This window comes from Megalobrama amblycephala, linkage group LG1, assembly GCF_018812025.1.
Source record: "Megalobrama amblycephala isolate DHTTF-2021 linkage group LG1, ASM1881202v1, whole genome shotgun sequence".
Classification (NCBI taxonomy): domain Eukaryota; kingdom Metazoa; phylum Chordata; class Actinopteri; order Cypriniformes; family Xenocyprididae; genus Megalobrama; species Megalobrama amblycephala.
Genome location: NC_063044.1, coordinates 71,848,039 through 71,865,364, shown reverse-complemented (window position 1 = coordinate 71,865,364; position 17,326 = coordinate 71,848,039).

Genomic DNA, 17,326 nt, shown 5'->3' with positions numbered 1-17,326 from the left:
AAACACATCATTAGTAAACTTAAGTAAAGCAGTAGTTGTGGAATGATTAGACCTAAAACCAGATTGAACTGAAGATAAAATATTATTAGCGGATAAATAATTTGAAAGCTGTTTATAAATAATTTTTTCAAAAACTTTAGATATAGAACAAATAATAGATATAGGTCTATAATTATTAGGATCAAGTACATCACCTCCCTTATAAAGTGGAGTAATGTGTGCACATTTCCAGATAACTGGGAACTCACATGAAATCAGACATAGATTAAACAAATCAGCAAGTGGATACATAAGAATATGAGAGGATAATTTAAGAAATCTATTTTCAATACCATCCAACCCAGCACCACTAGTCACCTTTAATTCATTAATGGCATTCTGAACATCAATAGGTAAAATCTTCCTAAATGAAAAAGAACTATTACAAAATGAATTATCATTAAAAATACCAGAATTCAAATAAGAAGCAGATTCTGAAGACCAGACAGAAGAAAAATGCTGATTAAATACTTGAGCAATAGATAAAGAGTCATGAAAAATCATATTATCAACTCTAATTTGATTAATTGAATGTTTATTTGATGTCTTAACAATACTTTTAATTTTATTCCAAAACTGCTTCGGATTTTTACAATAAGAAAAACATTCATTATAATAATTAGATTTTGCATTTCGAGATTTTGTCTTGCTCAAATTTCTCAAATATCTATATATTTCCCAATCAGCACTACTTCTTGTCTGACGAAATGTTGTCCATGCTTTGTCTCTTAGCCTAAAAAGACTTATAAGTTCGGAGTTAACCCAAGGTAGATGATTGCCTTTAACCTTAACAGTTTTCCAAGGTGCATGTTTGTCCACAACATTACTAAATTCATTATAAAAAAAATCCTAAGCATCTTGTACATTTGGAATTAAATGATATCTGTCCCAATTAATAGAAATCAAATCATTAATAAATAAATCTAAATTAAATTTTTTATATTGTCTGATTTTTATTAATCGTGGTGGCAATTTGGGAACTTTAATTTTCCATACACAAAATATAATAGAGTGATCACTAAGGCAATCAGACATAACACCTGCTCTTAAAAATCTATTTGGGTGTGATACAAGTATCCAGTCAAGAAGAGATTGTGTTCGAGAAGTAATTCTAGTAGGCTCAGTAATTAATTGGGTAAGATTTAAACTATTAAATATATTTTTTTCTTTATCAGATGACTTGTCTAACCAATTCTTATTAAAATCGCCTAATAAGATTAATTCATTTGTACCAAAAACAGAATTAATAGTAGAAATCAGGCATTTAAGGGACTCAGCGGGTGAAGAGGGTGGTCTATATATGCTACCAATAATTAGACATTTGTTTGAGTGAAAAACCACCTTAACAAAAATACTTTCAAAATATAAAGGATCAACCGTAGGTATAATCAACTCTGATACAAGACCTATAAATAGCCACACCACCTCCCCTAGAGCACCTATCACATCTATAAATAACATAATTGCTTAAATTAATTTCATTATCTGAGACACTGCTATTAAGCCATGTCTCAGAAAGAGTAATAATATCAGGCTTATTTAAATCAACCCAAACACAAAGTAAATCAATTTTACGAACCAAACTTCTGATATTCAGATGAATAATTTTCAATCCCTTAATTTTATTCAGCCTGAAAAATAAAAACAACCATTAAACTGTCACTGATCAAACATAAAAACATAAATAACCAAATCACAAAATCCATAACATAAGTACAAAAATAACCAAAATTAATTACAACAAAAACTAACAGAACACTAAACAAAACATACAAACATAAAATCACCACACCCTTCAAGAATGACCCAGCTGCCCCCGACCCCATTATCCAGGGCATTCCAATAAGTAAACCAAATCCTATCTAATCAGCTCAACTCAACTGAAACATCATTAGTAATAATAATTATAGTCGTAATTTTTGAGAAGAAAAAAAAACAAAACAAAGCAATAATCGTCGGGAAAGTACCACAAAAAAATGATAGTAATAATAATTTAAATTACAAAACAACCAAACATTAGAAAATAAATAAACAAATAAACTTCAGTTAACAAAATCAAACGTCTGCCTCACCTCAGACAACCATTTACATTATCTTGAAGAGATCTGAGGTGACATGTAAATTGCCTCAGCATCTTTGTGGCAGCTAAAACGTTGCTGTTTACCATCAACAAAAACACACAACGTGCAAGGATAGCGAAGAGAGTACTTCATATTTAGTTCACAAAGCTTTCGCTTAACAGGATCAAAGCTCTTGCGCCTCTTCATCAATTCAGCGCTAAAATCCGGATAAATATATACACGTGTGCCGTTGTGCTGAAGTTTCTTTTTCTCCCGCGTGATCCGAAGAATTTTCACCTTGTCCTGGAAGTTGAGGAGCTTAATCATAATAGGCCTGGGACTGGCTCTATCGCTTTGACGAACTGTCGGGGAGCGATGGGCCCATTCAATGATCAGCGGAGTGGGAAAATTGTCTTGCCCCAAAAGCTGTGGAATCAGCCGGGACATAAAACCAATAATATCATTGCCCTCCACTGACTCCTGAACTCCAGTGAATCGAAGATTAGAACGTCGGTTTCGATTCTCCAAATCGTCAACTTTGTCAATCAGGTAAGAGTTATCTTTCTCCAGTTGGTGAATCCTAGTGATCGACACTTGCACATTGTCCTCATTAGCCCCAACACGTTGTTCTAACAAGTTAACTTGATCTCCCAAAGTACTTAATGAATTCTGAATACTGCTCAAACTATAATGAATGGAATCCGTTTTCACATCAAAGTGAGTCAGCATGTCCGTCTTAATCTGTTGAATAGCATCCCACAAAGTTTGGAGCGAGATTTGCGTCTCCTCCATTACAACAGACGAGTAATCCAAAGTGCGGATGCAAAACGTGTTTTTCTAAGACGTAAGACGACAACGCCAACAAATTGAAAGCAGTCCCAAGTGGAAGAGATCTTACAAAGTTACAATAATAGCGATATTCATGCTTGATGTCGTTGAGCTCAACACGCGTTCACTCACGCTACGGCCATCTTGATATGTAGTTATGTAGAAATGCTTAATGCACTCATTATTCCAGCTTTAAAAGTCCACTTGCTGTCACAATGACAAATGCAACTTTGAAGTTTTGCATTTTGTTGTATCTCGAGTCAACTCACATAATAAAATAACTTTGTTTGCCCTTTCGAAGTATAATAATGATTGCTTGTTCAGTGACATGGCTGCTGACATTAGCATTTCTTATTTGCGGACATTTCTGTGCTTTCTGAGCCAAGTCTGACCAAAACGTTAGATAAGATGGTTCATGATATTATTATAAAAATAGGAGAAAGAAAGTGTACTCACATGAGACTGCACATGCGTGTTAGCTGGAGCAACCTGAAACATAAGCTTTTCAACGCATTTTGAGCATCATAGAAAACATTCATGTGATAGTTTATCTCAGATTTTGTTAATGATTTGAAATACGCTGTTTAAATATGAGTGTGCAAGGCTGCAAGCAGTTTCTGAGACTTGAAGTTTGTTTGCATTACTGTTGCACACAATAGGAATAGGAAAATTCGATGATCACCGTTCGCTTGTATTAACTCCGCCCGTTCTGCTACTGATGGCTGTGGTCGCTCGTGTTTTTTTCACCTTATTTCCTGGCTCATACTTTGCAAGTTACAAAACACATGCACAGTGCTGGCTGACTCTCAAAATGGCCGAGTGATCTCATCCCAGACTGATCACACATGAAGGACTTCTCTCCAGAATGAACTCCCATGTGATGCTTAAAATGATGTTCGCATATGAAGCTCTTCCCACACTGATCACATGCGTGTGGCTTCTCTCCAGTGTGGATCTTCATGTGTAACTTAAGATGTTCTGATCTTGTGAAACTCGTCCCGCACTGGTCACATGTGAATGCTCTCTCTTCAGTATGAACTCTCATGTGACGCTCGAGATTTTGTTTGGTTGTGAAACGTCTCAGGTTACGTATGTAATCATGGTTCCCTGAGAACAGGGAATGAGACTCTGCGTTTGAAATGCTATGAGGAACGTCACACATGAACCGATGTCTGAAAGCCAAGAAATCAAACCACTCCAATACCATTGGCCGGCGACAGCCTATGACATCATCATAGCACGACCCAGAAGTATATAAGGAGCGCCTAGAGAACCAGTCAGTATCTTATCGTCTTGTTCAGCAGGCAGCCTAAGGCATGGCATGGCAACGCAAAGTCTCGTTCCTTGTTCTCAGGGAACCATGGTTACATATGTAACCTGAGATGTTCCCTTTCGAAAGGGAACTCGCTCTGCATTTGAAACCCTGTGTAAGAAGAGTGCATGCCAAGATGGCTATACAAACGTCAAGCAGTTTCGAAAGAAACGCCAGATAGCAACTCACCCTCAGTTCAACACAAAGGCTGTCAGTGACAGCATTCCCTATGGCCAACAACCCAAGCTGAGCCTCAAAGAGGCCTTCCGGAGAAAGCCTACCAAGGCTGCTACAGGCTTCTGGGACCAAATCATCAGCGGAAAGAAGGTGCCTTTAAGGTAATGTGGCCAGGGAACCGAAAGGAACCCCGGCCAGGCACTAGAAGGGCACTAGAAAGTAATCACCCCAATGCCACCAGGGAGACCGACCTGGTCTGACAAAGGACAAATGTAGTTTTGGCCAACCCTGTATCAATACAGAATCTCAAAAACGCATTCTTCAGAGAAGACAGCAAGTAAGAGCGACTGCAGAATGGGCAGTAAGCAACTCAAACCCACGCGTAGAGACGGGCATCCTGGAGAGCAGAACTCAGCTGAGTGCTATGAACCCTCTTATTGAGAGGAGTATACTCTACTCCAAGGTTATAATCGTTAACGAAAACGAACAAAAAAATGAAAACTAGGTGTGAAAAAACATTGTCGTTAACTGAAATAAAAATAAAAACGAGGCATTACAAAAACGACCACTAACTAAAACTGTAATGTGTGTTTGGCAAAACTAACTAAAATTAAATAAAATTATAGATTAAATGTTCGTCTTTGTCAATGTCTTTCATAGAGCAAATAACGTTCAGCTGCATTTCCTTTCCCTGCGTCTCTCTCACATTCTCGCGCGCGCGCACACACTCAGAGCAGCGGCAGACCTTGAGAATCTCTTTCGGTCCGGTGGAAGGGTTTTTGTTATATAACAACCGATATGACAACTTTAGCACATTTGTCAGTTAAACATTCATTCAGTGTTTCCCATTAATGACCCTCTACTGCCGTCACCGTTTCATAATGAACTGAAAATTTAAAACATACTACATTTGCCAACGAGCTAAAATCGAAACCGTGATATGGCTTTGTGCCTTTATAAAACAGCAAAAGACAGCGATTAAGTATATATACAGTCTGTCTGTGCTGCGTGTTTTAAAGAGAAGAGAGCACATTTGCGCACGTGATCAGCTGGTGATCTGGTGATCAAAATAAAAGCTCAAGGATTTATCTTTTAAAAAGAAATGAGTACAAAAATATTGTAAAAAACATGTTTGAACCCTTTTTAATGTCCAGGTACAAGTCAATGCTGTTTCTTTGTTCAATTTGCACACTGTACATTGGTTGAAGCTCTTAATTTTGAGTTTCTAGAGTGCACCAGATTGATGCATTTAACCTTAAAATGTACAAAATTTTCTCTCGGGGGGCATGCCCTGGACCCCCCTAGAGGAGGTACATCCAACAAAGTTTTACAAATTACAGTGTCAAATAATGTACATTTTCTGAACAAGAATACGACAACTGAAGCTCCTTTCATGTCAGTAAAGCTGTTAATAGAAAATTAAATTGTCTTTGGACAAATATAGATTTGGGCTAAGCCCCGAATGTTTACAATGTCTGGCTCCGCCCCTGGTTGATAGCCTATCTCGTGAACACCTTTACACAATCACACATTAAAAAGTGGTATAAAAATATTTTTAATTCTGAATATAACTATGTCATTGTGTTAATGTCGACCCGAGAAGCGATTGCTACTTTATCAAGTTAACTAGTCACAAGTTTGAGGTAAAATGCACTTGGGTTGTCGATGTCAAAACACTATATAGCCTAAGCTGTGATTCAAATATTAAATAATGTTATGTCATTTGTTTACTCTTAAGGCCAACTCACACTGCACCGACAAACGCCAACGAACAAGTTGGCCATTGGATTTAGAATTCTATGAGAAAAAACTGTCATGTTCACACCGCCCCAACAAACACCGACCAACAAACACCGACCAACAAGTGACGTCTGACTGGGAAAATTCCACAACTACATATGTAACCATGTTAACAATATTGTCAGGCAAGTTTATTATATTAATAATATAGTATCATATATATTTTCATTGTATTAAAGTATTGAGGCAGAACAAAAATACTAATCTGAAATCCGAAGCGCTGTAGCCATCGATCTGATCGCAGCCTATTGCGTTGCGGTTGGTATACACCGGTTTTTAAACTTTTTTTGGCGCGACCCTTTTTATCAATGAGACCCATAAGCATATACAACCATGTAGCTAAACAAGCCAAAACGGATTATTAAAAAACGAAACTGAAGGTAAACCTGCGTTGCTTATGGTGATTAAGGTTACCTCTCTTAACTTTCTCTTGCTGAATAGCACAGATTGCACTGGACTATTGTATCTTTTGTAGATTTTCATTTTTTATTTTTTTTACTTTTTTATTTTATTTTTTATAACGAACAAGCTGCGATGTCATGTTTCCGCTGCTTTGTTGTGTGTGTGAGCCGCGGGCGCGATCAAACAGCTGTCTTTGCAGGGGACTTGCCTCATCGTCATGGCAACGGTTCGTGGCCAGGTCAGAATACGTCAGAGTCGGCTGCCGTTTGTTGGAAAACTGTTCACACTGCACAGACATTCCACGACCGGACAAACGCTGTTTAAACATGTTCAGTCCGGTGAAAACAGACTCCGACCAACGCAAACAGGGGTATCACACTGATCCCGACGAGTTTGTTGGCGTTTGTCGGTGCGGTGTGAATTGGCCTTTACACTAGGGTGACCAGACGTCCCCGTTTTCCGGGGACAGTCCCGGTTTTTGGTGTTCTCTCCCCGACTGGGGCTGTCCCCAGAATGTCCCCCTTTTAAAGCTCCTTCAAAACAACCCGCAAATACATTACAAAAAACCCGACCAGCATACAGCAGTCTGTTGGTTATCGGAGCAACTGTGTAGTGATCAGGTTCACCAACTGGGGGGGCTCTGCAGCTACACTTGGTCGCGCGCGCGCTGCTACTTCATGAAGAACGTAATCTGGAATGCACCATTATCGTCAAATATCAAAATAAACATCGTTACCGGTTTAAAGGTAGTAACATACTAACTATTCATGTTAAATTAAAGTAATACTATTTGTATGTTTTATAACAGGGCCTCAACAGGGTGCGAGAGTGTTTTGCACAATTTTAAACGTCCACAAAAGTTTCGCATATCACGTGGTGAAGGTACACTCTCAGATATGAATATAAATAAAATAAAATAAATAATACACGTGCAACTTACTCTTCTAAAATGCAAAATAATAGTTAAAAATAGTTAAAAGTTAAAACAGATGTAATTAAAATATTAAATCCAAAATGTTAAAAAATATTTGTTAAATGCCGTTTTATTTGTCTTATCATCTTATACTTATGTTTTATTTTTGTAATGTAAAGTCATTTTGTAAAGTCATACTTGCGTTATAACAAGCATATTGTTTTGAACTGCTTTTACAATGCCTTTATTAATCATGTAATAGTTTTTTGGTTAATTGTATTAAAACCAGAGCAAAAATCCTAATAATCAAACTAAATAATAATAATTATTAATGTAATAATATAAGGAACCCACAACAATTAAAAACATTCAAAAATGTATTGTCCCTGTTTTTTAATAAATAGATAATAACAAATTAGATTTTGGTGATATTTTGACCACTCAAATAGGAAATGTCCCCGGTTTCGATTTCAGAAATCTGGTCACCTTACTTTACACTGAATGTTTGCGGCTTCAATCCAGATGAGCAGGCTATAGGGTAAATTTAGTATAGGGTGTGGAAACTGTACAGCTGTGGAATTTGTATTGCGTGTGAATTCTGTATAGAAGATGTGTAGATTTTTGATACTGTGTGTGGATTTTGTAAGAGGTAAAGGAATTTCAATGGGGTGTGAATTTTGTATAGGGTGTTAAATGTGTATATTTTGTGAAAGTGTGAATCATATTTTATATTATAAAGTTCTGTGTAATGAATTATTAACAAAGAAATTGCACACTCGCGCACACACCCACGACACACACACACACACTAAAAAAATTGAAAAGCTGTATTTAAAGTTTTTTTTTTTATCATTTGTTATTCGTCATGTTCTTTTCTCATTGAGCTCCCTAACAATCTGACAGAAATGTCTTCTTGTGGGACAGGATGATCCTCTGGACACGAGCCGTTGATCTGTTCAGATTCAGTATGATTCAGTGAATCAGATTCATCAGATCTGAGCTTCTTCTGCACAGCAGATTCAGGATCCCTGAGAGAAACACATTCAGATACAGCAGATGAAGATTCACACATACCCCTTTTCCACCGACACAGTTCCTGTGTGGATATAAATGACGTGAATATGATTTATTATGTTAATTTTCTTAAGTGTTCCTGGCTTGTGTCTGTTCTTGAACCATGCCGTGAGAGGTGGTTCATGAACCAGAAAGATCGGTTCAGCTCTAAAAGCCAGAGAAACGCTGGCGCTGTCTCAATGAGCAATCATTGCTCTTATATCTAAATATATACAACTATGTGTGCGAGAGAGTGAGTGAATCAACACTTTCAGTTTCAGTTTATCTCCAGAAAGGACAGATGATTGATGACTCCCGATACGGTGAACAGCACCAACCGCACAAACACCGGGACACGCACTGTTGGATATAGACAGGTAAACACCATTCCTTCCATTTTCTCGCTTTGATTCACTCACCTGATTTCTGAATCACTGAGCTGAATGTTGCTCTTCTCTGCTTTCAGAATATATATCTGACAACACATTGAAAGTGATTATTAAATACTACTATATTCATCAAAGTGTTTTGTATTTATTCAGAGAGATTTTATAGTTTAGGCCACTGATTTCATCAAGATTTCATGACTATTTAAAGTCTCTCATACACAATGAATCACTCGTGACTCACCTGGAGATCCTTTTACGCAGCAAGAAACAGATCAAGAGCAGAAGAACAATCATGATGAGGAAAAGAGCAGAAATCCACCAGAACTGATCTAAACAAGCCACACAATATAAATCAGCTGATCGACAAAATCAACAACACAATACAATCATCTGAATTAATGAGATATTTACTATATATTTCTTCTCTTTCTCTAAACTTTTGTGTGTTTTATATGTGATCTTCAGTCAGATATTTCAGACTCAATCATCATCTGAACTCACGTGAATTTGGAGTTTTTGCCGATCCGCCGCTGGAGTCTGTGTCATTAAACACTGAAAAACACATTCATGATCATCATGATTCACTTACAGAAGATTCACTTCAACACTGAGTTTGATCTGAATCAGGACAGATTCACTTCAACACAGAGTTTGATCTGAATCAGGACAGATTCACTTCAACACAGAGTTTGATCTGAATCAGGACAGATTCACTTCAACACAGAGTTTGATCTGAATCAGGACAGATTCACTTCAACACAGAGTTTGATCTGAATCAGGACAGATTCACTTCAACACAGTTTGATCTGAATCAGGACACATTCACTTCAACACAGATTTTGATCTGAATCAGGACACATTCACTTCAACACAGAGTTGATCTGAATCAGGACACATTCACTTCAAAAGAGTTTGATCTGAATCAGGACAGATTCACTTCAACACAGAGTTTGATCTGAATCAGGACAGATTCACTTCAACACAGAGTTTGATCTGAATCAGGACAGATTCACTTCAACACAGAGTTTGATCTGAATCAGGACAGATACACTTCAACACAGAGTTTGATCCGAATCAGGACAGATTCACTTCAACACAGAGTTTGTTGAATCAGGACACATTCATCAACACAGATTTTGATCGAATCAGGACAGATTCACTTCAACACAGTTTGACACAGAGATTCATTTCAACACAGAGTTTGATCTGAATCAGGACAGATTCACTTCAACACAGAGTTTGATCTGAATCAGGACTGAGTCACTTCAACAAAGAATTTGATCTTAATCAGGACTGAGTCACTTCAACACAGAGTTTGATCTGAATCAGGACAGATTCACTTCAACGGTTTGATCTGAATCAGGACTGATTCACTTCAACACAGAGTTTGATCTGAATCAGGACAGATTCACTTCAACACAGAGTTTGATCTGAATCAGGACAGATTCACTTCAACGGTTTGATCTGAATCAGGACTGATTCACTTCAACACAGAGTTTGACCTGAATCAGGACAGATTCACTTCAACACAGTTTGATCTGAATCAGGACAGATTCACTTCAACACAGTTTGATCTGAATCAGGACAGATTCACTTCAACACAGAGTTTGATCTGAATCAGGACACATTCAGAGTTTGACTTCAACACAGAGTTTGATCTGAATCAGGACAGATTGATGTGTTTTACTGAAGTGTCTCTCTCACCTCTGAACAGGGTCTCCATTCTCAACTGAAATGAAAGAATAAAGCATCAGAGCAGCTTTTATAGTGTTCATGAAGCATTAAATATGAAAACAGATGAATGAGTTGATTTACTCTTGATTCGTCACAGATGATCTCATGAATCAGATTCACACAGTCAGAAGTGACGAGACGATCAGATGAGACAGCTGTCACAGGATACATCAGTTTGTGTGGACTTGATGGATCTGCTAACAGACGCCCGTCCTGAACAAATCAAACACAAGAGGATGAAGTAATGTGTATTGTGTGTGTGTGTGTGTGTGTGTGTGTGTGTGTGTGTGTGTGTGTGTGTGTGTGTGTGTGTAACAGTCACCTCTGTATACCAGCTCTGTTCACAGTCAGGATCATTGAGTGTTTGATTCAGAATCACAGGCAGAATCACGTACACAAACCCCACTGCTGTCTGAATCTCTCCACACGTCATGTTGATGATGTCCATGATCCAAACCTGAAAAGAGTTTTCATAGAACAAACATTAAACCGTTAAATATTTGCCAAGTATGTAATGATGTGTCTTTTTTCTTTTTAACTCATTCAACAGACATCGCACACTGTCACATAACTGCTTATCGAGGGGTAATCCAGAATTGAAAACCCATAAGGTCAAAAGGTTAAAAACAAAGGCAAACAGAGAAACCCAAAACAGGCCTAGAGAGGAGTGCCCTCTGGTGGAGATCAAGTGCACTGCAGCTGGTGGATATCAGAGACGCGCAGCTAAAGGAGGAATCAACACTCTCCTCCTCCTCAAACCAAACCACAGGGTGGCACAGAAATCTGCATTAGTTCAACATAAAAAATGTTTTGACTAATCAGCTGGACTTTATTGCTTTATTGCTCAGCTTTGGTTCTGGATCTCAAACCCCACAAACCTTCTTCTCCATCTTTGCATCCTCATGAAACACTGAATTTTATAACAAACTCCTCCGTAAGTCAGAGTTAAGATCTGTTGCACTGAAGCGTGTGTTTCTCGCTCTGTTATGATCAGAAGTTGTCACACACACACACACACACACACACACACAATGGTAGAGATGCACACTTTAAAGGACTTTCCCCATTCGAAGTTCACATTTCGTTCATTCAAAGGATGTTACTGACACAAACCGAGAAAGACTTGACTAGATGAGATGACTGGACACATTGTCACTGTATGCTTTATTTCTAGTGAGCTTTTTCTATGCCTTTTTTGCATAGTAAAATAAGACCCATGTTTAATTGCATGCTGGAGTTAGCAAATCATTTTGTCATTTTTATATTTTAACCAAGATTAATGTATTCGTCTTCCCAATAGCCTATAACTTACTCATTATTTATTTTATTTTTTTAATATTAGTATTGCGCAACACTATCATAGGCTCCGATGCAGATCAGAATACAGGAGTTTTTTGAGTGACATGCAGATTCAACCGCAGGAGGGGCGGGACGGAAATATGCAAATTACTGAAGATATCAGACAAGACATTGGAAGAGCAAACTGTCACTCTGACTGCCACACCTTCTTTTAGAGCTTGTTGGCGCGAGAGATCCTCGCTCTGCATCGAATATTTACAGTGTGTGTGTGTGTGTGTGTGTGTGTGTGTGTGTGTGTGTGTGTGTGTGTGTGTGTGTGTGCGCGTGTGCGTGTGCGTGCGCGCCCCACAAGTTCAGTACTGAGCGTCGAAACTGAGCGCGACTTGCTATTTTACACTTCAAGGTATAATCAATGGAGCTGCATCAGTACACTATGCACACTATAGATAATTTATGTATCCAAAACAGTAAGAGTATCAAAATATGCTGCCGCCTTTTCATTCCATAACATATCCTGCTTTAATAATAATAATAATAATAATAATAGTTATTCTGCGTTAAACAGCAAATTCCATTTTTATGACTGGATTGCATGCGCGCATTAATTCGTTAGGTATAACTTAAAGGAAGAATTGCATACATTAGGCTACTGCTGAGAAAATCTGCATATTTAAGATATTTTAATCATGTAGGAGTAAAACATTTCATATTTACCAGTTGCATTTGCTCAATATCCTCCAATTTATCTCAAGAGCTAATTTTACAGAATATCGTCTGATCAAAGAGATAACATACCTGCGCCTGGGCCCGTGGTGAGGTGCTGATGCGCCGCCATGAGCGGAATTATTCAGTAAACAGAGAGAGGGAGGAGTCTGACGTGTGACTGGACAGCGAGAATCCACTACATCATCAGTCATATATGGACATGTTTCTGCTCATGGTAGTGACGCTCCCTGACTCAGTTCATGTGTCAGAACTAAAGTCAACGTAACAGGTTATGCGCCGCGCGCCACTGATCGCGTGCTCGCAGCCTACAAACACAGGCTGAATCACGGAGATTTTATGGAAATGCAAAGTCATTCACAGACCTCAAGTGTTTGCCTTTCCTTGAGCAGTAATTATTTTAACAGTGTAAAATCTCCTACCAGGAAGTGTTTTAGCCTTTTGCCATCTGCAGTGTGTCTGACTATCAAACACAAGCGGGGGCGCTTGCAGGATTTTATCTCCGGGTGCGCACAGAAAAAATAAATAAATGATTGCATGGATGTGCGTTCTGTTGTTTTGGTGGGAACGATCTAATTGTGTACAAATCTAGTGTCGCTTTCCTGTACACACACAATCTGATGCACGTAACTGAGCACATGCAGCAGGTCCGTAGCCAGCCTATTGAAAGGGGGGGTTCTTTTTTTCAAAAAGTGGACCTTTTGTATATTTTAAATTTACATGCATAAATCTGGTGCATTCTGAGAGCAAAATCAAGTGACTAGATCAATGAAGAAATTTGTTCTCTTGTAAACAATTTTGTGCTCTAAAAGTAATTTATTTATTGGTGATGGAAGGGCAATAATTTATTAGTGGGAGCCTGCATCTGTATTTGTGGAGCTAATGGTCACTCTTTGATTTGTTAACCAATCCAGAATGCAAACACACCACTTCATTATAGATAAAAATAACAAATGAATAAAAATATATAATCATAAGCTGACCAATAAATACATAAGTAAACTAGGTGAGTATATAATTCAGCAGCAAAAAGTATTCTAGCCTAATTCTTGAGGGAAAAAAAAACTTTGCACAGTAATTTTATAAATCCAAATGTTAATAAAAAGTTTAAAATTACTATTTGTATTCTTATGAAATGAAAAAAAAACGATTTATATTAGATTTATATGTAAATAATTATGTATTTATATTAATGTAAGATTAAAACGCTTATTTAAATGTATTGTGCAGCTTTTTAATGGGGCAACAGGATATGATACGACAGAACAAAATAGGCTAATAATAATCTTTCAGTGTGCAAAACCATGACAATATGAAACGCTTCAAAACAGCAGCAAAAAAACCGCTAATGCGCATTCCGGGTGCAGAATGATGTGCTTGAAGCAAAATCGAGTCAGAGTTCGAGTCTGTTTCTTCTTACTTTTAAACTTCAGTTATTGTGCGTGTGACGCTAATTCATAGTCCTTGTGTTGTGCGATCTAACAGACATCCTGTAGCCAATATGATGACATCGTTCAGAAATGGCAATAAACTCCAGCAAGATAAAGTCATTTTATGTAAATCCACAGCCCTTTATCTACATATCAAGTATTATAATGGGAATACATCATATTGGAGAGTTTTACCGTGCTGACTGTCGTTATTGAACGCGATGCGCTGTTTGAGTGCTGAATGATTGACAGCTGTAGCGGAGGGAAGACGAGTTTCTGACCGTGAACTTATCGATGTAGCCTATATCCTTCTGTCCCTCACATGAAGCTATGGAATGGCTTCAGATGACTTTGAATATACTGCACGAAAACTTAATTGTGCTAGTCTACTTATTTTGCTCTATGATTCCCACTTTTGCCATATAAAAGAGCGCAATTATCAGAAGGTAATTTAAATATTGTGACCTAATTTCCGTTTCATTTTGAGACTGTGGCGGGACAAATTAGAATGTGGCGGGCCGCCACATAACTAGTCAATGTATGGGAAACGCTGTATATAATATATATATATATATATATATATATATATATATATATATATATATATATATATATATATAAAAAAAACCCTTCACCCCCATCATTCAGAAGCGATGCTTCTTCGCCGTTGCTTTGAAAAGTGTATTGCGAGAACTCTCTCTGAACTGCACGCGCGGCACACACACACGTCCAGCTACAAATGTATCATATTAATTTGAAACAGCAACCCAGAATATTTGTCACAAGCATTGATTAAAACAATGATGACAAAAAAAAAAAAAAAAAAAAAAAAAAAAAATTTTTTTTTTTTAATTTTTTAAATTCTGGACCTTTGGCAGTGAGGGGGGGGTTCGTTCGAACCACCCGAACCCCCCCTGCCTACGGGCATGTGCAGTCACTGAGCAGATTTGTCCCCGAGCGCATATTTTCTCTTTCAGTTCACGAGATGTTTCACTTTGCGTGTCGGCATGTTTGGACCCAGACCAGAACCATCAGAGAGCACATTTAAGAGGATTCGTTTCTCCAAGCCCAATAGTTTTAGGCATTTTTGCAAATGTTTCAATCGAGTTTAGCTGTTTTAGAGAGCGTTTACTGCTTTTTAACTATCTCTAATTTTGTCAATGTGAGGAAAAAGCGACTAAACTAAACTAGCCAATCTTTCACCCGCCACAGCTACACACATTTGACTTTACAACACACAAACGCTTAACTTTATTTATTCTCGTTCTCTCTTGCTTTCTCAATATGTCATGACCAGAATATATAGATTAATAATCAATTTAAAAATTATGTTAAAAAATAAAAAAGGCAATAATAAGTGCACTCTCATTGTACACACCTGCAGGTGCCAAAGAAGTCACACGAATATACCAGTATATTCTCCAGCAAAATACTGTAGAATAAGTTTTAGACTAACTCATGTACCCAAGCATCTGAAGTGGCATAAAAACAAGTTTTCATATGGGGTTGAAAATACATAGAAAACAAGACCATCAAACGTGTATTCAGCTGTCTTCAGAGGAGGAAACCAAAAACCGCAGATTCTCCTGCTTATTTCCACAATGACACATAGAGCTGTTTAATCCTCATCTGTTTGCTCATCATGACTGTGCAATCTCTGGATCTCAGTGACGCCATATCACATTCTGGGTGTTTGACTTTAAAATAAATACTTTGAATGTTGCGATCCTATCGGACTTATGATAGCGACCTGAATCGTAACAAAGCACTGTTCGCCAGAGGAGAACTAAGCCTGGTTTCTCCCAAGGTTTTTTTCTCCATTTTAACACCTGTTTGCCACCTGATGTCACCTGTTGGAGTTTGGGTTCCTTGCCGCTGTCGCCTTTGGCTTGCTTAGTTGGGGACACTTGACATTTGATATTCAACAGTATTCTTGACATTTATTCAACAGTGCTTTGATCTGCCTGCATTGACACTATTCTTTAAGAGCTGCTGTGCAGCCAAAATTATGTACCAGTTATCAATGTAAAGCTGCTTTGGCACAATCTGCATTGTAAAAAGCGTTATATAAATAAAGGTGACTTGACTTGACTTAAAAAACACATTAATGATCACTTTGTTTTACTTGAACCACTGAAGGAAATGTTCAATATTTCAAAAATGATTCTTCTGATTGACTCTGAAAGCAGCACAGATGCCTCCTTCACTGACTATGATATCCCACAATCCCGTGCGTTGAATTTGACATCATAATGAATCAACACCTGTTCTACAACCATGTCTGAAGTTGACGGTTTACAACGGAGAATAACCAAAAGTGGCAATTACTGGACACACAATCTAAAAATACAGAAGAGGGAAGAAAACTGCCTTTTGTTGCCTCACGTCTGATCTTTCTTGCACAGTGCTGAGGGAAAGTATTACTCATCATCATGTTTTACTTGGGGGAAATGCCAAGTGGTAAAAAAAAAACACGAGTAAAAAGTGGATAGAGTAAATCAAGATGCCAAAAAAAAAAAAAAAAAAAATTCAGGCAGAGAGCAAAACCCATTGGCTACACCACATACAGTATAGAAGTTCTCACATTTTCTGTCCATCAGAAACACAACTGCAATTTTATTTAAAATATGTCCTAATTACAGTTCCGGGAAAAATCACAGATTTCATCAAAAATATCTTAATTTGTGTTCTGAAGATGAGCAAAGGTCTTATGGGTGTGGGACGACATGAGGGTGAGTAATTAATTAACAGAATTTTCATTTTTGGGTGAACTAATCCTTTAGCATCTTAAAGGGCCACAGCAATCTGAATCAGCAGATTATCTCTTCATGTTACGAATAAAACATTTACTGAAAAATTTCACAAAATGTCTGACTGATAAAACTTTACTAAGCAAAATAAATCAATGAACCCATTTGCAATTACAATCACTCCGGTAGACTTTTTACTCAATTTTACTACAATTACTCAAAATTGTATAATTGATGCAAGACGAACATTTTAAAAAACATTATAACATCTTAACGTTAGCTAGGATTAAAGGATTAGTTTACTTTCAAATTAAAATTCCCTGATAATTTACTCACCCCCATGTCATCCAAGATGTTTATGTCTTTCTTTCGTCAGTCGAAAAGAAATTAAGGTTTTTGATGAAAACATTCCAGGAT